A 20,492-nucleotide genomic window follows, 5' to 3' on the forward strand; every position below is an offset into this window, starting at 1 on the left:
ACTGAGGGGGGTGACAAAATGCCAGGCAGCACTCACTGCGGGGCCTGCAGCACGCCCGAGCCACGCGTCTCTCCTGGGAGTGATGCGGTGGCTGGGGGGCCCGCAGGCTCCGCGCTGCCCCAAATGGTCTGCCCGCCACCTCCCCCTCACCTGTAGGGCTGCACAGTGGGAGGAGGCAGGCAGACTCCTCGGAGGCCCCACAGAGTAACCTGTCCCAGCTTGCCCCGCCCCGCAGGCAGGTGGCCCTGGCTCCACCCCTTTGGGTGGCTGGCCCCGCCCCTGGGCACAGGGCACATGCGCCGCTCCAGGCGCCCGATCAGTCTGAGTGATCCTGGCTATTAAAAGCTAAACAAGAACAAAAATCCCTTACACCTTTTTGGATTAAGCGCTACTCGCTTCACTTCACTGGATCATCATTGCAACCGTCCTCCTTGTTTTAGCATACACCTTTATTTTATTGCTACATTACTCCCTTTAATATATTCCTAATGGTTTCAGGAGAGGACAGAATTTACACATGACAGGTCAAATTTGTTTTATTGAAATATTTATCTTTGCCTTTCCAAAGAAGATGACATTCAGAACTTTCTGAACAGTTAACCTTTTTTTGAACTTGATTAAGCACAGAGTGGATGATATAAGTAGACTGAGATTTAAATGTTGACATTGCTGGCTGAAGAGTGAAACAGGAGCCTCGGAAGAGCAAATGTCAAGCTGTATCCCTGGTAGCCCCAAGTTGCTTTGCTTGTGTAAATATTTATTTACTTGTGATCTTTCTTTATCAAAGACATGGAGGGACATTCCATAACCTACAATCAGCAGTTATGAATATGTGTATATATAAAGTTAGGGTAAAGAATGTCCAGAATTGTTTTCTTTAGTGCTGTTACTATACAGTAGTACTTTGGGCTAAGTACTTAATTCGTTCCGGAGGTCCGTTCTTAACCTGAAACTGTTCTTAACCTGAAGCACCACTTTAGCTAATGGGGCCTCCCGCTGCTGCCGCTGCACAATTTCTGTTCTCATCCTGAAGCAAAGTTCTTAACCCGAGGTACTATTTCTGGGTTAGCGGGGTCTGTAACCTGAAGAGTCTGTAACCTGAAGTGTATGTAACCTGAGGTAGCACTGTACTATGATTATAATCCACATGTAATCTCAGACTAGGTATAAACGCTGGGAACCTCCAGATGACGTCTTTACTGATCTTTCATCCTGGTTTCCTTGCACAAATCGTGCATGGAGGTTAGACTATCACTGGCCTTTAAGGAGCATTAACACTGATTTGCTAGCATGGTGTTTATACATCTTCCAGTTAACCATTTGTTCATCCGCAATGCATTTCCCCTTCACTTTTCTAATCACAAAAGATGTGTCATTTTTTTAAAAAGTGAATTTGTTGTGCTGGGGTGACAGACCACTTTAATTCCCATTAATTGTGTACACCTACAGTTTTCATGATAGTTTGTGGGCAGTCTTTACCTCCCCTGCAGTATCCCTTCACTTTGATAATTCCTTAAAAATTTCCTCCTGTTTATTAAGAACTCATATGGGCAAAACCTCCCACATGGTAGTTTATATGTTTCAGTTCACATGTGCCGAAGCCCATCACTATCAAACATTTATTTAAGCAGAAGGGCATTGGAAGGAAGGAAGGTGTGCTATACAGCAGTTTCCTAGGGATTCAGTCCTTTCAGCTGCAGATGTGTGTGACTTCTGCATGTGAAGACTGTGCTGTAGTACATGTCTACCCTGACCGAGACACAGTGGAACTTCTTAAAGTGCAACACCTCCATTTTCAGGACCCCCCCTCCCCATTTCAATGCATATGGTTATCTATAATGAATAAATATTGGCCCAGTTATCTATGTTGCAAAAAAATATATGCATCTCTAGAGTAACAGCTTAAATGTTCATGCACCATTTCCACAGTGCGTCATAAATTAATAAGGGACACTGTTCTTTTTTTCTTTTTGTTCATGTTTGCACTGAAACTTTAATACAAAAGTGCTCTAGCTAACTTTGATACTAATAGATTCAGCACAGATAAGACTGTGCTTGCAGCAGCTCAATTCTTACAGAAAAGATAATTGCCTGAGCCCCCTCCCAACGTTGAGTACTTGGTGCACTTGCCAGCAGATGTACTCAGTCATTCTGCAACACACTGTCCTGCAGTAGTTTCTGAAGTAGGTGCTACAAAGCAGTTTCTTTCCTTTCCGATAGATAGACAGACAGACAGACAGACAGATAGCTAGATATATAGATAGGTAAGTAGATGAGACCACCTGGGAGCATAACACTTTAAAAATGCAAAACAAATTGAATCTGGCCTTAGTACAGAATAGCTGCAATTCAAACACATTCCACAACATCTCAATAGGTAGTTCCAGTGTGTAGGGTGGGCTGGGACACAAGGGAAGCCAGTGTACTCCATAGTGCACATATTCCTAGTGGTAAGCACTGTTTGGCAGTGGAAAAGAGTGCCTCAGAAGGAGGTGGCCGTACCTTCATTGGAGGCATTTAGGTAAAAACCATCCCTCATAAGGGTTTATGGAGGAAAATGTATTCACTTTTCCTCCATAAACCCTCATGTGAATACATTTTCCTTCCTCCACAAAAATCCCCTAGACCCATTTGTCTGCAATTTAGCAGGCTTAATCCATTATGTTAGTGTCCAGTAGGCCTGTAAATTTCATCCACTTTAGCCAAAAGGGGAAAATGTTATATCTGTTTATAGATTTCCTCATGGTAGTGAATGGAGACCAAAGAGTTTTATACAGAGAACCTGAAATACAGATTGAGATGGAGAGATCACACAGCAACTCAGTCTGCATATACACTGAATGGTTTGTTTTCAAGTGTATATACTAGGGGGATAATGTGGAATCAATCTAAAATGAACTTTTATTTTAGGAATAAAACCAGTTTGCCAAGAAGCACTTTTCAGAAGCAAAACGTGTGCTCGAGGTCTAAGAGTGGTGCCTATCAATCAATTCTGATAAGTGGCAAAGTACCTCCCTGGCTACATGACAAAACTCTTTGTACTTGCCCTTGGTAAAAATGCATGACGATATAACATGCCTTGCTTGTTAAAAATGGGTAGAATCCCCTTGCATGCTTTTACTGGGCTAGGTTTATCATCATTTCCGTGAAAGTCCTCTTGCTTGAGTGCATAGTCTTAATTTTAGACTAATAAAACTGACACTGCACACCAATAAAATCTACCATGAAGAAGACACAGAAGGGGAGGCATCAAGTAAATACATCAAGACCTTGTTCAAATTAATTCCTGAAGCTGAAAAGCTCTTTAAAAAGATGTCTTGAACAGTCCCTGAATTGATATCTTCCATTAATGAAAGAGGGGGCACTTGTTTCACCCAATGCTCATTCTCTCTGCATCTCCCTCAGTGCCATCCACCATGCTGTCTAGAGGGTCCCTCAACCCTCAAAACTCATTTTTAGGGCACTAAGGGCTGCGGGGGCAGCAGCAATCATTTCCACCTGAACAGCAGTTTGGAAAAACTCCAGAGAACCTAAGAAGAACCCTAATAGATCAGAGCAAAGTCCCATCTAGACCAGCATCCTGATCTCACAGTGGCTGATGAGATGCCTATGGACTGTCATGAGCAGGACCTGAGTGCGACAGCAACCTCCCCTCTTTAGATTCCCAACAACTGGTATTCAGAGGCATGGTGCCTCCAGCACAGGAGGTAGAACATAGTCTTCATGCCTTATAGCCATTGATAGCTGTATCATCCATGAATTTATCTTTGGAAGCCATCCAACCTGGTGGTCATCAAACTGGAGGGAAGATAGTATCTAGGCTTGCCACCAGTGAACAACTGCTTCCATCTCCTTGCCCCATGCTTCAGTCATAAGGGAACCCATGCAAGAACAACTGGACGTGGGTCTTTGGGCCTAGGTATGAAAGTTGAAGGGTATTGCTAGGCACTATTGCCATGAGCTTTGGAGTGACACTGGGATGTGAAAGTCTTGGAGATGTCAGACATACAATATGTTTTTTAAAAACAAAAACATACCAAAAACTCTTAATTGTGGAACAGTTAATGTTGTGCAGATGTTGGGTTGTACCCAGTGCTTTTTTTCTAGAAAAAGAGGTGCAGGAACTCCCACCTTTTTTTTGACAGACAACCCTAAGTTGAGCTTCTTTTAGGAGGACGCCGAAGTGAAAATGAAATAATGGAGTCTGTTAAAATCAATGGATGTCTATACTCTTGCTTATGTAATTTGACCACCAGTGTGTAATTCTCTGCACATGCATAATCTTGAAAAGAATGAAGGAAAACAACACGTTTTCCGATTGCTGCCTTGGCTTTAATCCACAGTCAGTTCCCAGGCACACAGATGCCTCTGGGAACATTTATGGAGGTGCACTGAATTCAGAGCTGAGAAATTGATTTATGCTGTCATCACATACAAGCTTTCTGGATATCGTTTCCAAAGTGAAAACCTGCATGGGGTGAGGGTGCACATGGAGGAACAAACAGCAAGGAATTAAAAGTGCAAAGCAGATTAACCCATCACCACCTCTGCATTTTCTCAATTATAGAGATAGAGAGGTGTGACAAGGGTGAGGGAGCGGATGACTCAAAGCAACAGTTCTCTGCTTAAATGCTTCTCCCCCTCTCCCCTTGGGGCATCATAGAATAGCACAGGCAGAGAAATCGCTGCAGAGAAATGTCATTCATTTCGCATTCAGATACAATACCTTCTCTCTCACAGCAATGGCACCATATTTATATGTGTCAGTTTCCTATTAGGACATCATCCTGATTTGCAAAAGACCACTTCCATCATCCAATTGATCCAAATTTCTTATAACTTTTGGAAGCTTCCAACTTTCAACTAAAATGGCAAGATTCTTTGCCATTGTAATGAAACCTTTATACGTCAGAATAATTAAACACTCATATGAATGTTTCTGGCATAACAAACACAAGTGCCATAAAAATGGTGCCACTACAGGGTCAGTCATAGCATCAAACAATTCATGTTTCCTCTTCATTGACATTATTTGTAATTTGCTGCCTTTCTCTGAAGCTGGCACCAGCAATCTCTACTTTCCACAATGATGGTGTTTCAGTCTGATCATATGCTCAGCTTTTGTTCCATACACCACTTTCCTGAAAACAAAGAGACATTTTAGTATTAGAAATGTTAGAAATCTTGCATATTACAAGTAAAAATTAGGTTGTGGCCTAACAGAGTCTCAGATCATTGCTTAAAGGTGGGGATGAAGGTTTTATGGTCATATTTGCAGGGGATGCAGAGTCCATATGCAAGGTCAAGTCCAGTCCTAAGGTCAGGAGTATCTCAGTTCACGTAGTCAGACGATCTGGGGGTTAAGAAAGCCAAAAGTCCAAGGTCGCAAGAAGCAGCAAGGTCTGGCCAGGAACAACAAATGCTGTTTCCAGCAGCTGGCTGAGGCTGAAAACCCTGCTTAAGAACGCTGGAGCCAGCTGGTTCACATCAGGAGCAAGAAGGCTGACTGGCAACAGGTGGAGTCACTCTGGCTTCTGCTCATTCAGGCTGCTGCTCAGCAGGTGAAGCAGATTCCTAGCCCATGACAGTCCAAGCAGCTTGCCCACATCCTTGGAAGTAACAGATTAGAACTGATCCCATGAAACGTGACTAGACAGATCTCTAGCACTCTCCTCTGGCCCTGCTACCACAGTGGAGTCTACCTCTTTCTGAATCTGAGCAACTTTATCTGCAAAAAAGTTTCCAAAATCATTGCAGAAGATCTTGGGGGCCTCACCAGACCCCGATGGCAAAGGTAGTTCCATTAGATTGTGAACCACCTGAAAGAGTCTCCTGCTGCTGTTTTCTGCAGATGCAATAGAGGCGACGAAGAAGGTCCTCTTCGCCGTCACCATTGCCACTTGGTAGGCTCAACAGTGAGCTCTAACCCGTGTTCGGTCCAATTCAGAATGAGTTATCTTCCACCGGTGCTCTAGCCATCTCAGCGACTGTTTCATCACCCTCAGCTCTGGGGAAAGCCACGGGGTCGTCCAGCTCCTTGCAATTGGAGAGGGCACTTTGGAGCCAGTTAATAGCCCTGGTTAATTTCGCATTCCAGCAGGCCACCAGGGAATCAGCTGAAAGGCCATCAACATGTGATAACGTGCTTTGAGCCTTCAGAATCCTAGTTTTTGTTTTTCCTGAATCACTGAATCATAGACTCATAGAGTTGGAAGGGACCTCTGGGTCATCTAGTCCAATCCCCTGCAATGCACTGTTCCACTGTCGAACAGCTCTTACTGTCAGAAAGTTTTTCCAAATGTTTAGTTAGAATCTCCTTTCTTATAACTTGAAGCCATTGCCTCAAGTCCTACCCACCAGAGCAGGAGAAAACAAGCATGTTCCCTCTTCCATGTGATAGCCCTTGTTGTTGTTGTTGTTGTTTAGTCATTTAGTTGTGTCTGACTCTTCGTGACCCCATGGAGCAGAGCACGCCAGGCACTCCTGTCTTCCACTGCCTCCCGCAGTTTGGTCAGACTCAAGAACACTGTCCCACCATCTTGTCCTCTGTCGTCCCCTTCAAGAACACTGTCCAACCATCTTGTCCTCTGTCGTCCCCTTCTTCTTGTGCCCTCAATCTTTCCCAACATCAGGGTCTTTTCCAGGGAGTCTTCTCTTCTCATGAGGTGGCCAAAGTATTGGAGCCTCAGCTTCAGGATCTGTCCTTCCAGTGAGCACTCAGGGCTGATTTCCTTCAGAATGGAAGATCTTCTTGCAGTCCATGGGACTCTCAAGAGTCTCCTCCAGCACCATAATTCAAAAGCATCAATTCTTCGGCAATCAGCCTTCTTTATGGTCCAGCTCTCACTTCCATACATCACTACAGGGAAAACCATGGCTTTAACTATACGGACCTCTGTTGGTAAGGTGATGTCTCTGCTTTAATAGCCCTTAAGATATTTGAAGATGGTTATCATATCTCCTCTCAGTCTCCTCTTTTCCATGCTAAACACACCCAGCTCCTTCAAGCGTTCCTGTAAGGTTAGTTTCCAGATCCTTGATCATCTTGGTTGCCCTCTTCTGCACACCTTCCAGCTTGTCAACATCCTTCTTAAATTGTGGTGCCCAGAATTGGACACAGGATTCCAGGTGTGGTCTGACCAAGGCAGAATAGAGTGGAACTATTAAATCCCTTGATCTGAACACTACACTTTTGTTGATGCAGCCTAGAGTAGCATTAGCTTTTTTTACTGCTGCATCACCTTAGTGTTACTGCGTCAATAATTTAAATTTAAATGATTTAATTTAAAAAACAACATATCATAAGAAAATATTCTCATTGGGGAACTTGTGTTTGTTTACATGTAGTTCCACGCACTAAATGCCACCGCTATTCCAGCTCCTTTAGGGATATCTCTCACTTTTATGAAAAGTTCAGAGTCTTGATAACTGTGGCATGATTGCACAGCCTATAGGAAGTATTATCAATGCAAGAAGAAAAGTGTGCTCAATGTAATATGCAATGCTACCCCATTCCACCCCTTTTCCAGACTATTGCTGAATCCTTAAGCTGGCTTTGTCTCCCACAGCCCTCCAACAGACTTTCTTCAATAATTAACAAAGGTTCCTGGCAACCTAAAGTCCTATGTCAAAAAGGTACACATTGTAATTAGAGTAATTATAACTATTTAGGAACACTTATTCTAACTTTGAATCACAAAGCGCAAACAAGATCAGGAGGCATCAAGCGGTAATTATGGCCTTTGGGTTGCCGTGCTGTGGGTGAGTGGAGGTGGAGAATAGCAAAGGATGGAAACCAAGTATTACTCTGTATGTGAAAAATAACCTTACAAAAATGGTAAGAAATCGGAATGCACAAGGATCCTGCGGTGGGACAGAAGAAGTAACCCTTACGCATAATAGTTTTGTTACCTACAACTCTTCCAACTCTACAGTTCTATGATTCTATGATTCTATAACTCAATCTACATAAACACATCCCTTGAGTGGGTGGGACTTTTGTCTTTATCCTGATGGAGCTGCTTTCAGTGGTCCTTTATCCATTCTTGAATCACTTATCAGTCTGAAGCCACATGATAATAAAAAAAACCTTTCAAATTATCTAGGACTAATTACAGCATAAGCTTTCATAGACTAGACCAGACATAGGCAAACCGTTTAGTCATGCTGGCCACATGATTTAACTTTTACTTTTACCATAGTTCTTTTTATCTTTTTCTATTTTTGACTGCAAGCCACTTTGGGTAGGCATTTGCCCAGAAAAGCAGCCTAAAAAAAACTTAAATAAATAAGTAAGTAGATAGGGTTGCAGCCTTCATATTAGTAGGAAAACACACCCCAAACCTTCAGGAAATGGACCTTTATTTATTTATTTAAACCTACTTGTCCTGTTTCTGCTTAGGGGGGAAAGAATTCAAAGCAGAAATTCAGACCACTTTAGAAATAAATCGGTTCCTCCCACACACCCTGAAAATAAAATTAAGGCTGCAAAGCTAACCTCATTTACATGGTAGCAAGCCCTATTGAAATCAATAGGACTTAATTCTGCTTGGACATGGTTAGATTTGCACTGCAAGCCAGAATCAAACATCTTGTTTCAGACCTTATAATTGCTTCCCTGAATCATGTAACCTTCTTGACTCTCATAATAATTTTGTTTTCTGGGATGATTGTTTCTGAGATCCTGATCTGTTCCAGATGCATTTTTTCAGTCTCAGAAAGGAGAACGGCCGCCCAACAAACCTGCAAAGGATGCCAGGAAACAAGTTTGTGAGTGGCAGCTGACAGATGAGGATGGAACTGGCACAGAGTGAATTATCTGAAAGGATTTTTCCCCTCCGCTTGTGCATTCACTGTACTGGGATGAGGTCATCATTCACAGAATGGGACGCATATTCTTGAGCTAAGATGCTCTTTACAATTGGAACAACACAGAACAAGTTAGGAAATGAAAGGCAATGAAAGCAGAAACTCAAAACAGATGTATATTCCCAGAACTCCCTGGGAACTCAAAGGAAACGGATCTGAGTGTATGTCAAGGAAGCAAAAAGAAGTTAAAAAACAAATTTTCTGTGTGTGTGGAAGGAGAGGTAAAATTAATATGCTACATTAAAAAAGAATTTTCAGTGGAGCATGAAAGCATTCGCATTCTTATTTTTTAAAAGAAACACACAAAAGACTAATATCACTATAATAACCAGCCCACTATCAAGGGACAAATTCACTTCTTGGTTGATCTGATTTTCAATTATTCACAGACTTTTTTTTAACTAACTCATTTTCCACTCAAGGAATTCTTCGCTTACAGCATCTTTCCTAATAGATTTATTCATGCCTTCTGTTTGGAGGGAAGAAACCAGAACCATAATCTAAGATGAGTTTAATCTCGCCATTAGAAAGGAAAACAAAATCTGCAGGATCAGGCCAAAGTTCCAAAATTGCATCAAACCTAACTTTCTTCCTGTCATGGTGGCCAACAGAGAGGCTCCTGGGAAGTTCATAGAAGTAGCTCTCTCCCTCTGTTGCTTCCCAGCAACAGCTGAGGATTGGTATTCTGGTTTCTGAAGAGGGACATTCAGTAGCACTAGCATGGCTAACAGCATTGGATAGGTCAATCCACCATGAATTTATCAAATTATTTATCTGTTTAGTTAATGGGCTTCTAGGCTGCTTTTTCAGACACAAAGGCTATATAGTAAAGGTAAAGGGACCCCTGACCATTAGGTCCAGTCATGACCGACTCTGGGGTTGCGGCGCTCATCTCGCTTTATTGGCCGAGGGAGCCGGCGTACAGCTACCGGGTCATGTGGCCAGCATGACTAAGCCACTTCTGGTGAACCAGAGCAGCACATGGAAACGCCGTTTACCTTCCCACTGGAGCGGTACCTATTTATCTGCTTGCACTTTGGCGTGCTTTCGAACTGCTAGGTTGGCAGGAGCAGGGACCGAGCAATGGGAGCTCACCCCGTCGCAGGGATTCGAACCGACGACCTTCGGATCGGCAAGCCGTAGGCTCTGTGGTTTAACCCACAGCGCCACCCGCGTCCCTTCACAAAGGCTATATACCAGGGTATAATAAAATTATGCATATCAATAAAAATATAGTTTATTTATGGTCCAACGACCAAAAATAAAATGTTGCAGAATTTAAAATATGTAACGCCACAAACATACACACACCAAAAACTATCAGAAAGCAAACATTAATCATCTAAGGGAAATTGCAACATTTACAAGTGCATTTGATGCTAGTCAGAGTATCTACTTCAAGAAGGACTAGTAGTAGATATCACCCTTAGAAGCTTTGCAACTTGCTTGGTAATTAAATAATTAGAGCCATTCAATAAAATGATCAATAAAAGCGATCAGGAGGCTTCAAAGAGACTCTGAAGAACTGATTAATAGGATACATGATTGTTTCTCTAGCCCCCTGATGAAAACTTCATTTTAAAAGAGTACTTGATGCTGACTTCACTTCTTGGTTATTACAAGGGCAGCATCGGTTCTTGATAGGAGCATTCTCATATATGTCCTTTAAAAGTTTGGAGGATAAAGCAATGTTTTGAAAGAAACTGAAGAGGCGTCTCTTTTCTCTTAGTTGGACCTACTGCCCATCAATGCCACTGGGGTAACCTCATTTATGGAACACCCTCCCCACACTACTTTTCTCCCCCACTTTTAAGAGACATGAACAGTGATGATGAGAATGTTTTATGATACTGCCTAACACTGAGCTTTGTTGTTACTCCAAGCGGGACCTGCAGCAAGAATTCCAGTGTGGAATGCTGTTACTCAAGACTCCAGGCACCCCATTCCATTACCCCTTCCCCAGTTCTCCATCCACAGCAGCATTCCATGGCCATCATACATTCTATTCAGTATCCCTGAAGGAGCATCTCCACCCCCATTGTTCAACCCAGACACTGAGGTCCATCTCCGAGGGCCTTCTGGCTGTTCCCTCACTGCGAGAAGCAAAGTTACAGGAAACCAGGCAGAGGGCCTTCTCGGTAGTGGCGCCCGCCCTGTGTAATGCCCTCCCACCAGATGTCAAAGAAATAAACAACTATCTGACTTTTAGAAGTCATCTGAAGGCAGCCCTGTTTAGGGAAATTTTTAATATTTCATGAATTATTGTATTTTAATATTTTGCTGGAAGCCACCCAGAGTGGCTGGGGAAACCCAGCCAGATGGGCAGGGTATAAATAACAAATTATTATTATTATTATTATTATTATTATTATTATTATTATTACAGTGGTACCTCTGGATGCAAATGGGATCCGTTCTGGAGTCCCGTTCGCATCCAGAGCAGAATGCAACCCGCGTCTGTGCGTGCGCGGGTCGTGATTCACCGCTTTTGTGCATGCGCATGACATCATTTTGAGCGTCTGTGCATGCGCGAGCGGCGAAACCCGGAAGTAACATGTTCCGTTACTTCCGGGTCGCCGCGGAGCGCAACCCAAAAATGCTCAACCTGAAGCAACTTCAACCTGAGGTATGACTGTGCTTACTCCTCACTGGGCAGTTTGGAAGGTATCACTCACCTTTAAGATCCCCCTACCTTTTTGAGTGTGTACTGTTTTAATTTGGGGGAGAGACTCCAAATACTTCCCTCTTATGCACGGGCGATGCTTTTTGGCTTAATAAGCAGCAGCACCCACATTTTGAATGTTATATATAAATTGAATCATTTCACCTGGTTTTTGTGCCATTGCTGGTTTATGGTTTTAGTTTTAGTTTCATTCTTTCAATATTTTTAAATAGCAGTTTATGTAAGGCAATTTGTGCTGAAGAAATGTCGTGAACATGGTTCAAATACAGGGATGCCAACATAGACATCCATATTTCCTCATTTATCAGTAGCATGGGATGGAGGGGGAGATTGTTCTTATCTCAGTTCATTAAGCATCTTGTTCCTGGAATCTCCTTTAATTTAAGGTTGCCAAAATAAATTCAGTGAATCCGGGAACACTTTTCAACTTCAATGTATTTTGTATGGGGACTGATTTGTAAATCCGGGGACGTCTGGTAACCTTACTTAATCTTGCCATGGGTTAGCTAAAGAGGTGCAATGCTGCATCATGCACATTGCTAAACAATACAGTGCTACCTCGGGTTACATACGCTTCAGGTTACAGACTCCGCTAACCCAGAAATAGTGCTTCAGGTTAAGAAGTTTGCTTCAGGATGAGAACAGAAATCGTGCTCCGGCGGTGGGGCGGCAGCAGGAGGCCCCATTAGCTAAAGTGGTGCTTCAGGTTAAGAACAATTTCAGGTTAAGTACGGACCTCCAGAACAAATTAAGTACTTAACCTGAGGTATCACTGTACAGTGAAAATACAATTTCTGGTGTGCCATATGCTCCTAGTTACCCCTTTCAATCTGGAAAAAAACCCTTAATGTTGTACTATTTTATTGTTGTTAGCTGCCCTGAGCCCGGCTTCGGCTGGGGAGGGTGGGATATAAATAAATTAAAATTATTATTATTATTAATGTTATTCAGTGATTGTCCATAGATGTTCACTACACAATGGAGAGAAGGGGAAAACTTAAGGCAAAGAAAGAGAAGTGTTGCATTTAGAATAAATAATGCAAAGTCTGCACATCTTCATAAAAGTCACATCATTTGGTCTGACTCTGGGCTGGTTTGCACGCTTACTGCCACTGATTATACAAACCACTTACCTTTCACAGGAATATGTGTGAAAAAACATCCAAACGGCAGTGTACCCAATGCAATTATTTTTATAGGTGCAGTATCTTATAAATCGGGACGCAGGTGGCGCTGTGGGTTATAGCCTCAGTGCCTAGGGCTTGCCAATCGAAAGGTCGGCGGTTCGAATCCCTGCGGCGGGGTGCGCTCCCGCTGCTCGGTCCCAGCGCCTGCCAACCTAGCAGTTCGAAAGCACCTCCGGGTGCAAGTAGATAAATAGGGACCGCTTACCAGCGGGAAGGTAAACGGCGTTTCCGTGTGCGGCTCTGGCTCGCCAGAGCAGCGATGTCACGCTGGCCACGTGACCCGGAAGTGTCTCCGGACAGCGCTGGCCCCTGGCCTCTTAAGTGAGATGGGCGCACAACCCCAGAGTCTGTCAAGACTGGCCCGTACGGGCAGGGGTACCTTTACCTTTACCTTATCTTATAAATTCTGCTGCGATCTTGGAAATTGCTCCAATTCCGTTACCTTCATCTTACACTATGGGGGAGGGATTTAATTCACTTCATATTTAAAAGTGAATCTATCAAATATGAGAACCAAAATGCAGTTATCCTTCAAAATTCGCATTTATCCAAATTTTGCATTGCAATTCTCTGTCCAAGCTATGTGTAGTAAAATGCAGGTATTGGGGAAAATGTACATTAAAAAATGATATATTCATGAAAATAACACGCAATAGTTTGTTTGCAAGTGCTCTAAAAAAAAAAAGTACATTAGTGACCACTGCATACAGAAATGTTCTTAAATGGGAGAAATTAAAAACAACCACCACAAATTGCTGCAGAAATGCAGAGAACTTAATTTAAGCTTGGAAAAAAGAGAAATTAAGAGAACCAAAATTGACTTAGCCTTTCATTCGTAGTTTACACAGCACTCCCTCCCCTACCCAGCCCTCTGTCCCATAAAAAATTATGTGCTGATAGCTATCATCTTCCCCAGCTATTTGTTTGTATCCCTTTTCTGCCCCATGAATCAAAGTGTCACACATCTACTTCTTAGGTCCCTAGGATTCTCAGAGCCCCATCTGCCATGTTTATATGCAGGCAAATTGTGTACTCAGATGTGTGGTGTGCATGCTGAAAAACTCCACTAGAGACAGAACCAGTCACTACTTTGGGGTTGTGGCATAGAGCACTTGGGGGGGAAGGGGTGGGATTAAAAATTCAAAACTGTCATGAAGGCAGGAAGACTGCCTTCTTCCTGCTTGCCTCTGAACTGAAGACTGGGGGGAAAGAAACCGAGAAAAACCGAAATTGACAGATTCTCCTACCTCTATCTCTGCCTGAGGTTTGTGCAAACAAATCAGGATGAATGCTCAATAAACAGGTCATCTGGAAGCGCCCTTTGTCTGAATGGATGCACACTCATGCTGAACTTGTGCATTTGTTAACATATGTTTACGCAGTGGGTGCTACCCTACCCATTCCATCATTGCCTATGACGCAATGATCAGCGTTTAGCTGAAGCAAAGCTTCTAAACTAGGCAACATAAAAGGTATGTGCCAAGTGTGAGGACTTTGGATTGCCTGGTATAGATTTTTTTTTTAAAAAAAAAAAAGAGAGAGAGAGGATATTTTCCAATATGTCTGAATTTGTTAACCGCATGAAGCATGGAGGAGCTGGCAAAAACAGAGGGAGCAGGAAAGTAGGAGCATCTGCTTGGAATTAGCTTACAAATCTCTGAAGTCCACCAGATAGCACTTGGCTATTGGAAAAGCTGATTAGGACAGACGGAAAATGAGACTGTGAGAATTGGCTCCCCAAAATATGATCATCTTAGCCAGAGGCATGACTAGGCTTTGTATTAACAAAAATTCTGCACCCAAGCAATCCAAATTCTAAGCCAATGAAAATAGCACACAAGGCAGCCATTGAGAAAATGTGCCGAGTTTCCCGCATCAGTGGCACATTTGACACCTGAATTGTCCAAATGGTTCCAAGCTGACCTTTGAGCCAAACCAGTTGTCATGTTGATTATGTGGATGTAATTGTGCACATTTTGTAATGTAAACAGCAGCCTCAGAACCAGGAATGACTGTTTAAGGTCAGAAGAAAAGGAAACTGAGACTCTTTGAGGAAACCTAAACAGTCAGCTACATCAAATTATAAATCCCTCTGAGATTAAGACAAATACTTGGTGCAAATGTAAAAATCTGGCTCATGGAGCCAGCTTCAAGTAAAGCCAGCCATCCAAAGGAGTGGTTGGAACAATCCATAGATAGATGCATTTGTGAGTGATCTGGAATGGTTCCACAATATTTCCATGGCGTGGAACGTGTTTTGTGTGATTTTCTGCATTTAGAGATATGGTGACTTGTGACTATTTATTCAAATAATTGTCTCTAATGGTGTTCAAGAAATGCAATACAGAGAAGTTGAAAAATGAATGAAACTATAAAATCATGCCTGCTAGAATTTAAAAAAGGCTTCAGTAGACACTGGAAATTCAAGAGGCTTGTCTAACCACCATTGGAAGGCAATTCCATAACATTGGGCCCACAGTACTGAACATGCAGTTCCTGATGGATAAGAGCTGTGCATGTGAGCCATGTGGTACCATGAACAGTGGGCTTATTAGCCACATTTACCTTTTGCTCTGCACTTTCTAAGTGTAGATCTGGGCTTTCCCGGTCCATGTCTAGCAGTATTGGTGTTTATTTGTTGCCTCACTGCTGAATTACAGCAAACAGCAATTTGGGTTTCCCACGGATTGCAGTTTGCTCTGATTCAGCAGTAAAGAGCAGGTTTTTGCAGGGAAAGAGGCAGGACCAAAAGAAGAAGAAGCAGCAGCTCTCAGACATGGAAACCCCAGATCTATGCCTAAAGATGCAAAACAAAGGTCAGTGTGGATGAACCCTATGACTCCTCCACAAACTTTAGTGTTCAGGAACAAATATAAGGGATTAGGTGTCTTTGAGGTATATTACACCCACGTTTTTAAGGGCCTTGTAGTGTATGGGCCAGCAGTGTTAACTTTTGAGCTTTTCTGCAACGTCTAGTGTTGTTTTCACACATTTATTGCATTATCTTTGAGGCAAGTTGCTGAGTTGGTGGCTGACAACGCAAGTATTCTCATGAGCAATGACTTTTGCAGTCACTCATACTGCATACAAACATACATACAAAACAAATGCCAGTGACATGACTTATGCATATGGTTCTGGGGGTCAATATTATTATTATTATTTGCATTCGGTCACATTGATGTCAATGGAAAAGCCTTTATTTAGGAAAGGGGAAAGAGTTATATGCACAAATCATTGGACCAGAGACAGACAGAATAGTTGGGGACACAGAAAAATATAACATAGTGATGGAACGATATTTGTGCCAGGGGCCACCTCTGCAGCCTAGATTATGTGGTGGCAGGTACTGGCAAGATGTCTGCTTACCTTGACTAGTCAGGCGGTGTTGTGGTGTGGCCAAAGCCACACCTGTGATCCAGCAGCCAGATAGGGAGTGTTGCAGCCTGTCTGGGACTGGCCAATTGCAGGCAGGCTTAGGTGCAAGAATTTCCTCGGGGGTGGGCCTAACCGGCCAATGGGCATTGCTTCGGTCCATTCCTGGAACAAATTGAGCCCTGCACAGCCCTCCTCCCCAGCTCATCGCTGGAACCCCCACCCTCCCTCTCTTTTTCATCTTTTACTTCCATACCTTGCTGTGGTCCGTGCTGGCCACCATGGTTGGGGCCGCACAGGAATTTTCCCACTTGGAACTCCAAGTGAACTCCACCAATTCCAGTTATATGGTGGACCCAAACAGTTCTGAATTTGTGTTCAGCTTGAAATGAGGTTTGCCCCTCACAAGTAAGTCTTTTCTGTCCTTTCCAGAGCCTAAAGTCCAAATTAACCACTTTTCTCTAACAATGAACCAAATGCAGTGAATATATGGGGGGAAAGAGGTTGTTTTGAAATGCATGGAATAGTAATTCTTCTTCCTTAATGCTGTCAGTTCCAGGAAGAAGCTGGTTCTGTGTCTCTTTTTCTCTCCCCCTTAGTGCTCAAGTTTCTTTAAGTTTGGTTTCATAAGGCAGAACAGGCTGGGAAAGTCAAATTAGGCCATAGCTATTGGCTTGCTTGTCAGAAAATAAATTATTACAAAACTCTTCTCATTAAATTGTGATTCTTCCACCTCCTTGTAGTTAAAATGAGTTATTTCCCCCCTTTTAATATGACACATGGTGGGAGGGTAGGGGCGGAGGAAATAATAGACATTCCAATAAAAATCATTATGAGAACAACAGTTGCATTTCTTTTTCTCTCTGAGAAACTTATGGTAAGTACATGGGAAGAAAAAAACATTTTCTCTCTCTCTCTCTCTCTCTCTTTCCAATCAGGCTGGAAGAAATATGAGCTCCTCAGTTACTGCAAATTTATAATCTTTGGGTTCCCCACCCCCCTCCATTTAAGGAATGTCTGCACTGTCAGAAGAAGGACAGCAGGGATTATTTAACTTGTAATTTAAGGGTTAATTCTATGACTGTTAAACTCAACAATCAACAGGTGGATGAGTAGAGGTGTTGCTTAGCAACCAAGCAGAGCAGCATGTTCTTCACTGAGGTAGCACTTGCTATGATTGGCTGTGTAGTTGAGGGAGCTTTTCCTGCGTATGTATGTTTGATTGAATTTCTCCCTGTTATGTACAAGGCCTGAACTAAGAAAGACAATACCTCTCTGTTTATTTTTCCTCAGATTATACACTGTTTTATTCCTCAATAAAGCACCATCAATACTTTCCTCTTTCTGGACTCCATATATGTTATTTAAGTGACTTTGCTAGCATGCACTCTGCATTTATAACTGTCACCAGGCAGTGCTCTCCAGTTATGAAACATGTAGCAAGGCATTTTAAACAAAGAACACTACACACTCTTGTTAACACCACAGTTCCCTGAGCAGGTTGTCTTCTTATATACCTAACCAATCACTGCAGTCTGCAGGAGACAGCCTTCTGTTGATATTGCTGTTTGTTCTGATTTGGCACTAAAGAGCAGGTTTTCTGGAGGAAAGTGGTGGGGCAAAGGAAAACCACTTGGACCCATGCTTTCTAGGCACAGAACAAGTGTGGACGAGCCCTAAGCTAGCCTTGTGCCTTCAGGTGTGTTGCAGGATGCTGTCCCCTTTAATAAGATTCAACAGCCAGTCTGTTCAGCTACTGTGTGCGAAATGAGTGAGGTGGCATCTTGTGCTTCACCACATGGAGTAAAAGGTATTGGGCCAGCTCTGTTTGTGGTCTGTTTTTAGCCAAACACAAACTCAGTTTCAAACCAGTTTACATTTGCAATGTGTAAGTCCCCTGAAATTCTGCATTGCTTTGAAGATATGTGGGTGTTCTTACATAGGTTCAGAAGATAGTCACAAGAATCCTCCAGGAACTCAAACACATGCACAATGCTGTGTTACTCCAAGGGTGTGCCTGGTGCAGAGTATTATGTACTGAAGTTCTCACCCTGGGCCAGCAGGGGGATACTGTAGATAGTTTTCACTCAGGTCCACATATGCAAATAGGGGATTGAAAGTGATGTTCAGTGATTGGATAGTTACAGAAAATGGTTACAGTTGTGTTGTAGTGGAGCTCTATATAAGCAGGCTGGCTGAACTCTTCAGTTCAGGTCTGTTCTGGCCTGTGAATAAACAAGAGCTGTTTGAAGAATCGCTGTGTCGTCTGATATGTTCACCCACAACTTAACACAGAGGAAGGCCATGGAAGTGGCCTCAGGCCTGGTTTATTCATGCGGAAGCAACGGTGTACTGTTCTCTACCCCACTTTAACAAGGTCATTGTGATGTCATTCAGGCTGAAAGAAAGTGCCACAAGTTGGCCCAATAAACTAGAGTCTGACAGCACAATTCACTGTACAGTGGTACCTCAGGTTACAGACGCTTCAGGTTATAGACACTTCAGGTTACAGACTCCGCTAACCCAGAAATAGTACCTCGGGTTAAGAACTTTGCTTCAAGAAGGGAACAGAAATCGCACAGCAGCAGTGGGAGACCCCATTAGCTAAAGTGGTACCTCAGGTTAAGAACAGTTTCAGGTTAAGAACAGACCTCCAGAATGAATTAAATTCTTAATCCGAGGTACCACTGTAAATAAATCAGCCAATTTCCTAACTGACAGAATAAGTGAATCCACACAGCTTTGTAAAGGCACTTTCTTAGACGCAAAACTGTCTGAAGTTGTAAAGAAGCACGGAAAAATGATGAACAGCCCTTCCCAGTGCTTTTTTCGGGGGGTGCAGGGGTACGCATACCCCTAAACATTTTGTGAATCTTTGTACTTTTGTCCATTTATTGTATTTATTTTTCCCAATTTGAACTATAAAATGGTGATTTTCTTGAGTCAAAATGAGAGTACCCCTAAGCATTTTTAAAGAAAAAAGTACTGAGCCTTCCCCTTTTATGACATTCTCCAGCAGTTATAAACAGCCCGTCATTTCAGCAGAGGCATCACACGCTTTCCAAATGGAAGTTGTTGAGAGTCAGTTTTACTGCCCTGCATAGACTTCAGTTACCATGCAAGAAAATATGTTTCACTACATACCTTCCCCAAAATGTTGACTTGGTAGTCAAACAAAATGTTAGAAAGGTTTTTTTTTGTTTTAATTAAAAATATCCTATCTATTACTTGCACTTACATTGCATTCAGTCCAATCATAGTAGGGAGCCACATTTTTATTTTTCCAATTCACCAGTCTTTTTGTCATGGTCAGGGCACGGAGAGTCCACTCATATTGTCCTTTTGTAAGATTCCATTTGCTGGGCATATAATTCAAAAGGATATTTTGCTCTGTAAATGGAAGGTTGTTCGGTACAGTTCTGTTGAAAGTTTCAGTAACCTTCTGCCAAAAACCTTTCAATACAGGACAATGAAAAATCGTGTTTTAGAGAAGCATTATCCCTATTGCAGTTAGATACCTTAGATAGCCCTTTTTAAAACAAACATAATGGGGTCCAGTATATTTAAAATATCATTTTTGTTGTTGTATGAGGCTCAATTTAAGATCCAGAGACACCCTTGTTATAGCACTTAAAAGTTTCCCACTGTGTGGTCGAAATTGAGATCTCTAATTCTTTATTCCATTCCTCCCTCAATACCTGTATATCAAATTGGTTTGCCAGTAAGAAAGAATTATATATGCTGATGGCCAATTTTTTTGTTGCGTAAGAATTAATCAACTGCTTGAATAGCTCTGGGGTCTCTGAGGCTGTACAAGCTGCTGGTCCATAGATGGTGGTTAAAAAGGGTAAAGGGACCCCTGACCATTAGGTCCAGTCATGGCCAACTCTGGGGTTGCGGCGCTCATCTCGCTTTTATTGGCTGAGGGAGCCAGCGTACAGCTTCTGCATCATGTGGCCAGCATGACTAAGCCGCTTCAAGCGAACCAGAGTAGCACACAGAAATGCTGTTTACCTTCCCGCCGGAACGGTACCTATTTATCTACTTGCACTTTGACATGCTTTCAAACTGCTAGGTTGGCAGGAGCAGGGACTGAGCAATGGGAGTTAACCCCGTTGCGGGGATTCAAACCACTGACCTTCTGATCGGCAAGCCCAAGCATCCCTTAGATGGTGGTTAGCAAGTGTTTTATCTGGAGATATTGCCATTGAGCATTTGTAAGTAATCTGTATTTGTCTCTTAAAACAGAATATGTATAAAATTCATCCTCTTTGTTTATCAGCTGATCTAATGTTAAAATACCCAAATTCTTTTTTTTTCATATAATTTTTTATTAATTTTCCAACACAATTGTTCAATTTTATCCAAATTTTAACAAA

At 42.5% G+C, this 20,492-nt stretch overlaps 1 long non-coding RNA gene across 1 annotated transcript; it reads right to left on the reverse strand.

The window, feature by feature from the left end:
- Positions 1–4,266: 4,266 nt before the first annotated feature.
- Positions 4,267–14,036, reverse strand: LOC307204036. The gene is made up of 3 exons (XR_013833477.1): positions 13,986–14,036; positions 8,603–8,742; positions 4,267–5,141 (listed from the first exon to the last, which is right to left on the reverse strand). It is a non-coding gene; the product is annotated as an uncharacterized lncRNA (long non-coding RNA).
- Between the last annotated feature and the right edge of the window lie 6,456 nt (positions 14,037–20,492).

The sequence above is a fragment of the Podarcis cretensis genome (genome assembly GCF_951804945.1).
Source record: "Podarcis cretensis genome assembly, chromosome: 15".
Classification (NCBI taxonomy): domain Eukaryota; kingdom Metazoa; phylum Chordata; class Lepidosauria; order Squamata; family Lacertidae; genus Podarcis; species Podarcis cretensis.